Source organism: Belonocnema kinseyi, chromosome 6 (genome assembly GCF_010883055.1).
Source record: "Belonocnema kinseyi isolate 2016_QV_RU_SX_M_011 chromosome 6, B_treatae_v1, whole genome shotgun sequence".
Classification (NCBI taxonomy): domain Eukaryota; kingdom Metazoa; phylum Arthropoda; class Insecta; order Hymenoptera; family Cynipidae; genus Belonocnema; species Belonocnema kinseyi.
The window spans coordinates 129,979,416-129,989,534 of NC_046662.1; the positions used below are offsets into that span (position 1 = coordinate 129,979,416).

At 30.9% G+C, this 10,119-nt stretch overlaps 1 protein-coding gene across 5 annotated transcripts in view; it reads right to left on the reverse strand.

Annotated features, from left to right (window-relative positions):
* LOC117175209 (uncharacterized protein CG43867) overlaps window positions 1–10,119 on the reverse strand; it is a 629,535-nt gene that overhangs the window by 359,282 nt on the left and 260,134 nt on the right. The window lies entirely within an intron of this gene.

Consider the following 10,119-nt stretch of genomic DNA (forward strand, 5'->3'; position numbering starts at 1 on the left):
TTATCGTATTGTTGTTGGCCAAACTTCGAAATCAACGCTGCATGAACTCACAATTTTCCCTTGTGAACCCGAAATAGATTTTAAGCACCTTACAAAAGATATACGTTTAAAATACAGCGATGTGTATTCCGAAAGTGATTCTGAAGATTAAATAAAAAAGTAGTGTGATATTAATATTAATTTTATAGATATAGATTCTGAAAAGAGTGTTCGTAAAATAAACGTTATAACCCTGATTTTTTTGTAATAAAATGTATTTTTTCATTGATTTAAAACTTTGGTAACTTATTTACATCCTACTCTTTTCAATTCTTAGTTCTTATTAAATACATATTATGTGTAAAGCCTGCAAACTAACTTCCTGATCGTACGCGTCCCATCCGTTACCTTGCTATGTCCCATACGTTACCTAAAACAGGAATTTTATGCAAAATTCAATTTCACATATTTTCAAACTTGACATATGTAAAAAGGAAACGTCAACAGACAAATCCATTACAAAAAAAGTTGGTCTCTTAACTATTCTCAATTCGCAGTTCTGATTGAAAGCAACAGTAAGCCTGAAACTGAGTCCCGTACGAGTCCCATCCATTACCGTCTTTTTCGTTGTATAAGATGGAAATTATTCACTTTAATTGAATTTTAGAATTTTTACAGTTTCAAGTTCGTGCATCTTTGTACAGATAGCCTAGCTTCAAGAAGATATAGTTCTTTTAAATAAGGATTTTTCAAGTTTTTATGCGTACGAATGTCCCATCCGTTACTTTGGAATGGCCCCACTTGACTGACGTATTCACTTGACCAAATTATTAAGAGGGCTGTGTACTAGCGTGGGACCTCTGAGTTGAGTGTGCGAGAGAGACAGAAATATGATAAGCACACCCAAAAGGGTGGAGCTTGTTAGTGACAAAAAAATTTTGACAGCCAACCATAGTTGGAATATTTTCAGAAAAAAGGGTACATAGTAAAAATCAATCTCAGCCGCATAGGTTCCTATTCCCCAAAGGGAATGTGTTTTCTTCCTTGTAATTGTACCGACAGATAACCTCACAGAGATGTCTTCTATTCCCCAAAAATGTTCATATTTCTAGATTATTAAATTCCTTCTAATAAGTTCACAAAATATGTGTAATAAATTGTCTTAAGGCCCATGCTTTTCTGTGACCACGTGACCAAACTAGTCCCCGGTTATGAACTTTTTTTTGTGTTCACTGTGCCCACACGGATTGAGATATCGTATTTAAACTTTGACAGATAAAATAAAAAGCATTAAAGAATGTTTTCATACATCAATATATTGGTAATTTTAAAGAAAGTTTATTCATAAATTGATGGAATATGATATTACCATTCGAGTTATAGCACTTTGCAGATCATTTTTGGTTTGATGCATTTTAGATTTTTTGATTCGCTCATATTGAGCACTGACACAAATTTTATACTAAATCATCTAAACCTTGAAAAAATTCCTAGTGGAGAAAAAAAAGAAAGTTTGAACGTCGATAAAGTCGAGATCAAGTGACTAAGTTCGTTCATGAAATTTTTGTGTAAAATGATTTTCATTTTTTTTGTCCTAAAAATAAAAGATAAATTTCAAATTGGAAACATAGCAACACCAGAAATATGCTAAAATTTACTCGTCGGAGTTTTCCAACCAACTTCCATAATTCTTGACGTTGAATCGATCAGCTGATAAGTATTGTTGACAATGAACCAATCAGCGGGGCTCAGCGTCGGACTCGCCTTGTCTTTCGCCCCCGGGCGAAATTTTATTTTTATTCTTAGAATTGTTTCACACCAATGCAAAAAATCCACAAGAATATATAACCATTAGAAAATTGAAATTATTTTCTGAAGATGCACATTTCTCAAGATGGGACTTGGACAGATTTTCGAGTATCACATTCTAAGATGTTCCTCGATTTTTTTAAATCGAGGCATCTACTTTATCGATGTAAAAAGTTTATTTCCTATTCCTGTAGTATTTTACTAGAAAACTTTCTTCGTAATTATAAAAATTTTGATGTATACAAACGTTCCTTAGTGCTTTCTGTATAACTTCCTAAATCCTGAACAAGATATCTCAATCCGTGTGAACGTAGTGAGGACCAAAAAAAATGAAAATCGTTTCATTCTCTACACAATAATTTGATGAACGAACTTAGTCACGTGATCTCGACTTTATCGACGTTCAAAGTTTCTTTTTTTCTCCGATAGAAATCGCTAAAAATGCTCCAAAAGGAATGATAGATTACGTGTGTGCAGATGCACAACTTTTTATTTGCAACGAATGTGCAAATTTTATTGCTTATATTAATTTTTTTAAAGGTTTAGACGGTTTATTCCAAAATTTGTGCCAGTGCTCAATATACGCGAATCAAAAAATCTGAAATGCATCAAACCAAACATTATCCGCAAAGTGTTATAACTCGAATGGTAATATCCTATTCCATCTTTATTTAATCTGTCAAATTTTAAACACGATATTTCAATCACGTGGTGACCAAAGAGCATGCCCTTAATTCCTTCATGTGAAATATAAGATTTGAAAATTTAATTTAATCAATCCAAGTCCGCCTCTCTAGAGTTAAAATTATTTTAATTTACACATTTAAATAGATTTCTTTGATGCATTTTTTAAGACGTTTAAATACAAGCATACCACACAAGTAATAATTGTTAACAATAGTTTTTCATTAAGTAACCGTGAGGAGTCGAAATAAAGTTTGAGACGCTGAAAATGCTTTTTTTCAATTTTCGTCTGATTTAAACAAATGGTGGAGATAATTTCTAAATATACTTGATATCAAATACAAATTTGGATTGCAATTTATCATTCTACTAGAAAAAGTCGTTTTTAATATAAGAAACTTATTTTTTTATTGCTATATTGCCTATGGATTTTGGGGCGCTGAATTCAAATTCGGTATCAAAAATCACCCATCACGTCATGATTCAGCCATAACCTCAAAAATGACGAAAAATCATGCACTGTGGCAAATAAATTTCAAAATAATGCCAGTGATGCAAATTTTCACTTCAGAAACATGTCGACAACTGTGAAGGATCAACCCTTGCTGATATCAACTTATTTAACATAACTTTACCCAACAGAACCTGACCTCACCTAACCTGAATTAACAGAAATTTATTGAACTACACGTAAAGCTCTGGAAGCATATTTTCCCAGTAGCAAATGTGTGCTACATCGAATGGGTCAACTCGAGTCTAACCTAGAAATAAATCTAACCTATCCTAACCTAAAAAAACCTGACCTAACCTAACTTAATCTAACCTAACTTAACTTCACGTAACACAATTAAACTTATTGTGTTGTCCCGTTGTGTTTGCGGTACCGTTTCATTCTCGACTTAATCTACATAGAGGTTTAACATATCCTAACCTAACAAAACCTGATCTAACCTAGCCGAATGAAATTCAACCACACGTGTAGCTATGTGAGCGTACGATTCTCAGTCTTAAATTTGTGCTATATTTAATAGGTTAACTCGATCTTAACCTACAAATGAATCTAACTTAACAGAACCTAACGAAACCTTATATAGATTAAGACTCTATTTAGGTTAAGCAGAAGCTGAATGAAACGGTACCGCAAACACAACGGGACAACACATCAGTTTAATAGTGTTTCATGAGGTTAGGTTAGGTTAGGTTAGGCTAGGTTAGATTTATTTCTAGGTTAGGCTCGAATTGACCCATTCGATGTAGCACACATTTGCTACTGGGAAAATATGCTTCCAAAGCTTTACGTTTAGTTCAATAAATTTCTGTTAATTCAGGTTAGATGAGGGCAGCTTCTTTTGGGTAAAGTTAAGTTAAATAAGTTGATATCAAGCAACATCATCTAATAAGATTTTTAAAGGCTGTCTATGATTTTGAGGGATTTAACAAATATCAATGTACTTCAATCCATTTTCCATGCAGTCGTAAAATATAATTTCAATATTTTATGATATTTTTAAATATTCCATTTCATTTTTAAGATATGTAAAAAATTTCAAGGGATTTCCAAGGGTTTTAATAATTTTATGGAATTTAACAATTTTAATGGATTTCACAGAATTGTTTGTGACGATCTGAAGATTCTCAAACATTTTTTATAATTCATTTGGAATTGGCCCTGAAATCTTATTAATTTATCGTAAATCCTATTCAGTTCTTTTCATTTCTTTAGAGTTCTTCTAAATTGACTTGATTCTACCCAATTGAATTACATTTCCATATTTGTAAATTAGAAAGTTCCCATGTAAAAATTCCGATCGGGTTTTAGTAGGGCCTCGGGTAGAATCCTCTATTTATAATCGGGTGCTCGTCGGAAAAAATTGAGAGGACCTGACTAGTTCTGTAACGCTGTTTTAGGCAGGTTCTAGCTAGAACTTCTGAGCAGGCCCTAACCAGAGTGTCCTTTTATCGCCCGATAATTAGTGAGGCCCCGTCTAAAACCTTTCTCTTACTTGATACATATTTCATTAAGATAAATATTTAATTCATATGACAAAAAAGGTATTTAAAAAATAAATATTAATTGATTGCGAGTATTTTGACTTTAAATATTAATGGCCCTATTTAGAGTGAATACATATATTTCATTCTTAAACATTATATTACAAATAAAATTTCTAACGCTACGAAGTATCGAACACCTACATCTATACCTAAATCTATAGCTTAGCAGTCGGGAGTCTTAACCATTACGCTAAACCTTCGAGTTGGTAGTCGATGAAAAAGCCATACGCATAAGCTGCAGATCATAAAATTTTGAACTCTCTTTTTCTAATTAAATATTCATTATTATAAGACGTTATGTACATGTAAAATATACATTAAATGTAATTTTTTCTGAAAATTTACAGTTTTTGTCAGGGACGAAATTTTTTTCTTAAAAAAAAAACAGGATAAGATAGATTTGCCATACTTATATACGAGGTACGAAATTCTTCACTAGAACCTGATAGGGTACCCATCAGTTTTTTCTAGACCAGATATTCTGATAGAGGCCCCAACCAGTTTTTTCTGTACCAGATATGTCGATAGGGGCCCCAAACATTTTTTTCTAAACTACACAGAAAGAAATTTAGGGCGACTGCGGTACGTATACGTACCACTGCTGAGCTAAACACACGAGCATCAGCGCGCCCTGTGTTGAAGACATCTACTTCCTTATTTTGAGAACGCTGCGTTCCGACAAAGGGACGAACGGCCGGCCAAAACTCTTGGAACAACAGCAGCCCTGAATTCTGTTAGACGGTTGCGTTATTTTCGAGAGACGCGTCGGTTGATAGAAATTTTATATGTATCTAGAAGTCAGATCGACTACTGTAGTACGTTTACGTTCTCTCGTTCGGGACAGCAGCGTTCTCAAATTTAAGAGAGCAACGTTGCACCACATTTTAAGGCAGCCGCTTTACGCAAAATGGCGCGGCTGTCCCATTAAACTCGTGGTTGTGTTGCCCTACTACACCAAACGCAACAGCTGTCCTAAATTTCTTTCGGTGTAGATATTAAGATAGGGACCCGATCGGCACCCAATTTCAAATAAGAAAATTTGGGGAGATTTCTGTACGGACTGTGAATATTTAAGCTTGCGAAAGCGAGGAACGCAACAAAAAAAAATTTGTCAAATATTATTTTTTGAAAGTGTTAAAATTTCTAAAGCAATATTTCAGTATATTTCGAAACTATCTCCATGATTTGCTTCGATCAGACGATAATTCATATAGAGCATTTTCAAAATTTCAAACTTAATTTCCACTTCTTACGACTATTTTATATGAGAGCATTGTTCACAATTGTAAATGATGTGTTATGCTTGGATTGGATTGTTATGATTTTCGAGACATGTCGTTTAGGCGTAATTTCTCCGAAAGTATTGTGAAAAATACGACTTATGTGTATGTGTTATCAAAAGTGAAATAATGTTTATTATGTCAAAAATAGGCTTGGTCAAAATTACCCTAATTTGAAAGAATTATTACATTCAATTTTTCATGCGAAAAGTGACTCCTGAAAATATATATCATTCGAATCCGAATTTCAAAAAACGCCCAAATCCGTTGAGCGTCAGAGTAGTATTTTTAGCATATTTTTTGGGAACTTCAAAATTTCGTTCATTTAATTGGTGCCAAAGAGAAAATTCAGAAATGAATCCAAGAAGATTTTCTTTAAAATGGTGCCAGATTGAATTCCAGTTTGCGTAGGTATTAGTGACCTTTCGGTCCCAGCAACTTTCCGGGGTGAGGTAAAGGGTATGCTTTTCATTGAGTACAACAGCGTGGGCGCGCCTAACGCTCTCTCTAGCATTTGGCCGCTAGGATCGGTAGTTACTTGCCTTAAATTTAACCCAAAAATGTTTTTCGTTTATGCATGTTTTTTAGTATTTATTTCAAAGCAATAATTATTTCATACGTGTTAATCTTTTCAGAAAGACTTTATCTACGTTTATGCGACATACAACTTTCGACATAATCATTAAAAGCCGAGAAATTGGCCTTCAAAAGTAGGGTAACTTTGACCAATCATATTTTTAAAATAATAAACATTATTTCACTTTTGATTACACATATCCATAGCTCGTTATTTTCCTAACCCAGACATACTACATAAGTCATATTTTTCACAATACTTTCGGGGAAATTACACCTAGACGACATGTCTCCAAAAGCCCATGTACACAGCCCTCTCAATTATTATAGTTTACACCAGCCCCCTGCATCGAAGTTAGTTCACTAGTACGATCAAGTGAGGCGTGGAGGCCAGGTGGCACTAAGAGTCTTTCCAGCCTATATTTATATGGTAAGCATAGGAAACATTAGTGAAAAATTAATTTGATTAATATTTTTCGCAATGGCATTCGGTTTTATGTATGAAAACTTAAAGTGTGAAAATTTTTTAAGCTTAACTACTTTAAAAGCTTGCACTAAAATAACAAAAATGGGTGGAATGCGGTGTGTTACTCCTGCATGTAAATATCAGATTATAACAGCTCCTCCAAAAAATTTAATTTCTTTTGTGTGCCAGAAGGTAAAGAAAATGTTAGAGTCTGGCAAAAAGCCATCTTACAAGAAAACTTTGTTGTAAAACCCGAATGCGGCATACGCAAGACATTTTTTTTACATAAGCTATTTTGTGGGAGCGAAACACGATTTCAGAGGATGGAGTCACTGTTCTGGAAGTTGCAATAATTGATTGTTGTTTAATTTAATAGTCTTAATATTAGTGTTGTTTATATAATAATTGGCAATTAATGTTTTAATATTTTTGTTTGAATTGTTTGTGAGATATAAAATAATAACTTTACATATAATTAGCTTCATTTCAAACAGAAAAATTACGCAGAAATATAAAAATTGCAATAAGTACAGTGTGCATGCTTGAATGAAAAATATGAAACATTTTATCTTTATCTCAAACGACATTTTGATTTTTAAACATTCTTTCGTTATTTTGTAGTTTCGTTATTTTGTAGAAATATTAAAAATTAAATAAAGACTAAGTATTTTAATAACAGGGTGGCCGTTTTAATCCAAGAAAAAAATTCCCCGCAATTTCCCGGCTTTTCTGCGTTCTGAAAGATTTTTCGCGGCCAATAAAATTTACATGTAAAAAATTGAAGCTACTAATACTTTTCAATTTAACAATTTTTAATGAAATGCAGATAAACGACAGAATTTAGAATTTTTAACTTTTAGAAATTAATGAGTTCAAAGATTCAGACAAAAATTTAATTCACGTTATCATTTTCAATGCTCTAAATTAAAGAATCAATTAATTTTGCATTTTTTATATTATATTATTTTGAAACAATTTTAAGGTAGAAACGTTATAATTTTAAAAACTAAATTTAAAAAAAATACTTCTTAAACTATAACTTAAATTATTTTTATTTTTGAAATGAATCGAATTTGTCCTACAATTTTTAGAAAATTCTACAAATTAAAAAAAAATTCTTAAGATCTTACATATTCCTTCAGAAAAATTTTAGATATCTTATTAAATATTTTTGAATATTCTCTTTCAAAAATTTCTAAAATGAAAAATTATTTTCAATTCTTCTAAGAATCTTAAGAAAATGTTTTTATTCTTTTAAATCCTTTGACAATTCTTAAAAAGCTTCTAAATTTTTTTTAATCGGCAAAAATCTACATTTTGTTTTAAATTAAATCATTTCAAATTCAAAATTAATTTTGAAACTTTTCTAAACTTCTAAACACCTCTTAAAATTACTCAAATTTTGTCTACAAATTATATATATTCAATGATTATTCTTTTTCGCAATTAAACAAATTTTAAATTGAATAGATTAAAATTGAATATTTTATAGACTGAAACAATATTTGATAGAAAATGCATTATTATGAAGTTATTTATAAGTTTTAAATGAGAAGCTTAAATTTCTTAAATGACTAAGGCTTTCGAATTGGAAACGTTTAATTTTTAACGTTAAAATCTGGAAATTCTTAAATTTTGAACAGAGTTCGAATTTTTTTTTTATAAATTATTGTTCCCTTTTAATACTTAAAGCACAGATTTATTAAACAAATTATTTAATTAAATATGCAAGTATTCAAGGCTGCATATTAAAATTCATTAAATTAAAATTAAAAACTTAAAATAGAAAATTTTTAAAGTAGAAGATTTTCGGCTTACGTATTATAAACTGAATGATGTTATAATTGAAAAGGATTAAAATTCAATTGGTGATTTAAAAAACTGTTGAAATCGAACTTGGAGAGAACTTTTTTTTCTCTAAAAATTTTTAAAAATCCCTGCCAAAAAATAAATTCACTGTCATTTCCCGGGTTTTCAGATTTCCCGAGCCAGCGGCTATCCTGAATAATAAATATGGAACATTTCATCTTAAACTCAAACGATATTTTCATTAAAAAATATCTGGCGTAGAAATAAAAAAAATATATAAACGCTGTATTTGATAAAACTCTTCCGTGAAAATATGAAAAACCAATGAAATACTGTATTTTAATAAACAATATTGAACATTTTATATTAAATTGAAACTATACTTTTATTTTAAAAAATTCTTTCGTGTAAATATAAAAAAATTAATAAAAACTGTATGTATTTTTATGAGAAATATGGAATATGTTATCTTAAAAAGAAACGATATCTTTATTATTTCAATTTTTTCAAAAGAAGATTAAAAAAAAAAACAAATAAAAATTATACCTTCTTAATTTATTTATTTAAATTTAAGTTTTTCAAGTTAATTAATCCTTCAATCAATTGATTAATTCGTTTATCCCAATACATCATCTGTTATTGTATTAGGGCTACTGTTGCTAATGAATTACTAATTTATACCAACATCTGACATTGTTAATTCTTATTATTTTTTACAAAATAAATTTGTTGTTTCACTATGCTCTTTTTAAACTTATTTTTTACAAAACTACTTTATATAAATTTTATAGACGTATTAGGAATTCAATAATGAAATTTAGTATAATTATAAGTATGATTTTCTTTCTTGAGTTGAAAATACTTTAAATTTAGTTACTCCAAGTTACGATTGAAATCTATCACAAGTTCCTGTAGCTAGAAATGAATATTTTAACGATTTTTTTCACTTACTATTACTCTCATATTTAACAAAATATGTAGTTTTAATTATGCTATGCATAAAATCGATTGTCATTACGAATAATATAAATTAAATTATTTTCGAACTAATTTTCCCTTTTCCTGCCATGTAAAAACAAGCTGGAAAGACTCCCAACGCCATCTGCGCTGCCACGTACAGTCATTACAAGGGACTGGTTTACACCTTTTAACACTCATTTCACTTGACAGCTCAAAAAAGTTTTGGGTGAAGTTCCGAAAAGCGCTTACCTCCGATTAATTAGTGAAAATTTATAAAAAAGCTTCAAATAAAAGTTGTAGATTCTGTAAAAATACATATTTTATGTTCAATATATTTTTACCCTACGACTGACAGTTTTCGAGAAAATAAGGGAAATGTCGGTACGAAGTGTAGAGTTGGTTAGGTCACACACGATACCCTTTTCAACGTGTAATGGGGGGCGGGAAGGCACACCTATGACTGGCCATAGAAATAACTTAGGTAACACACGACACCCTTTC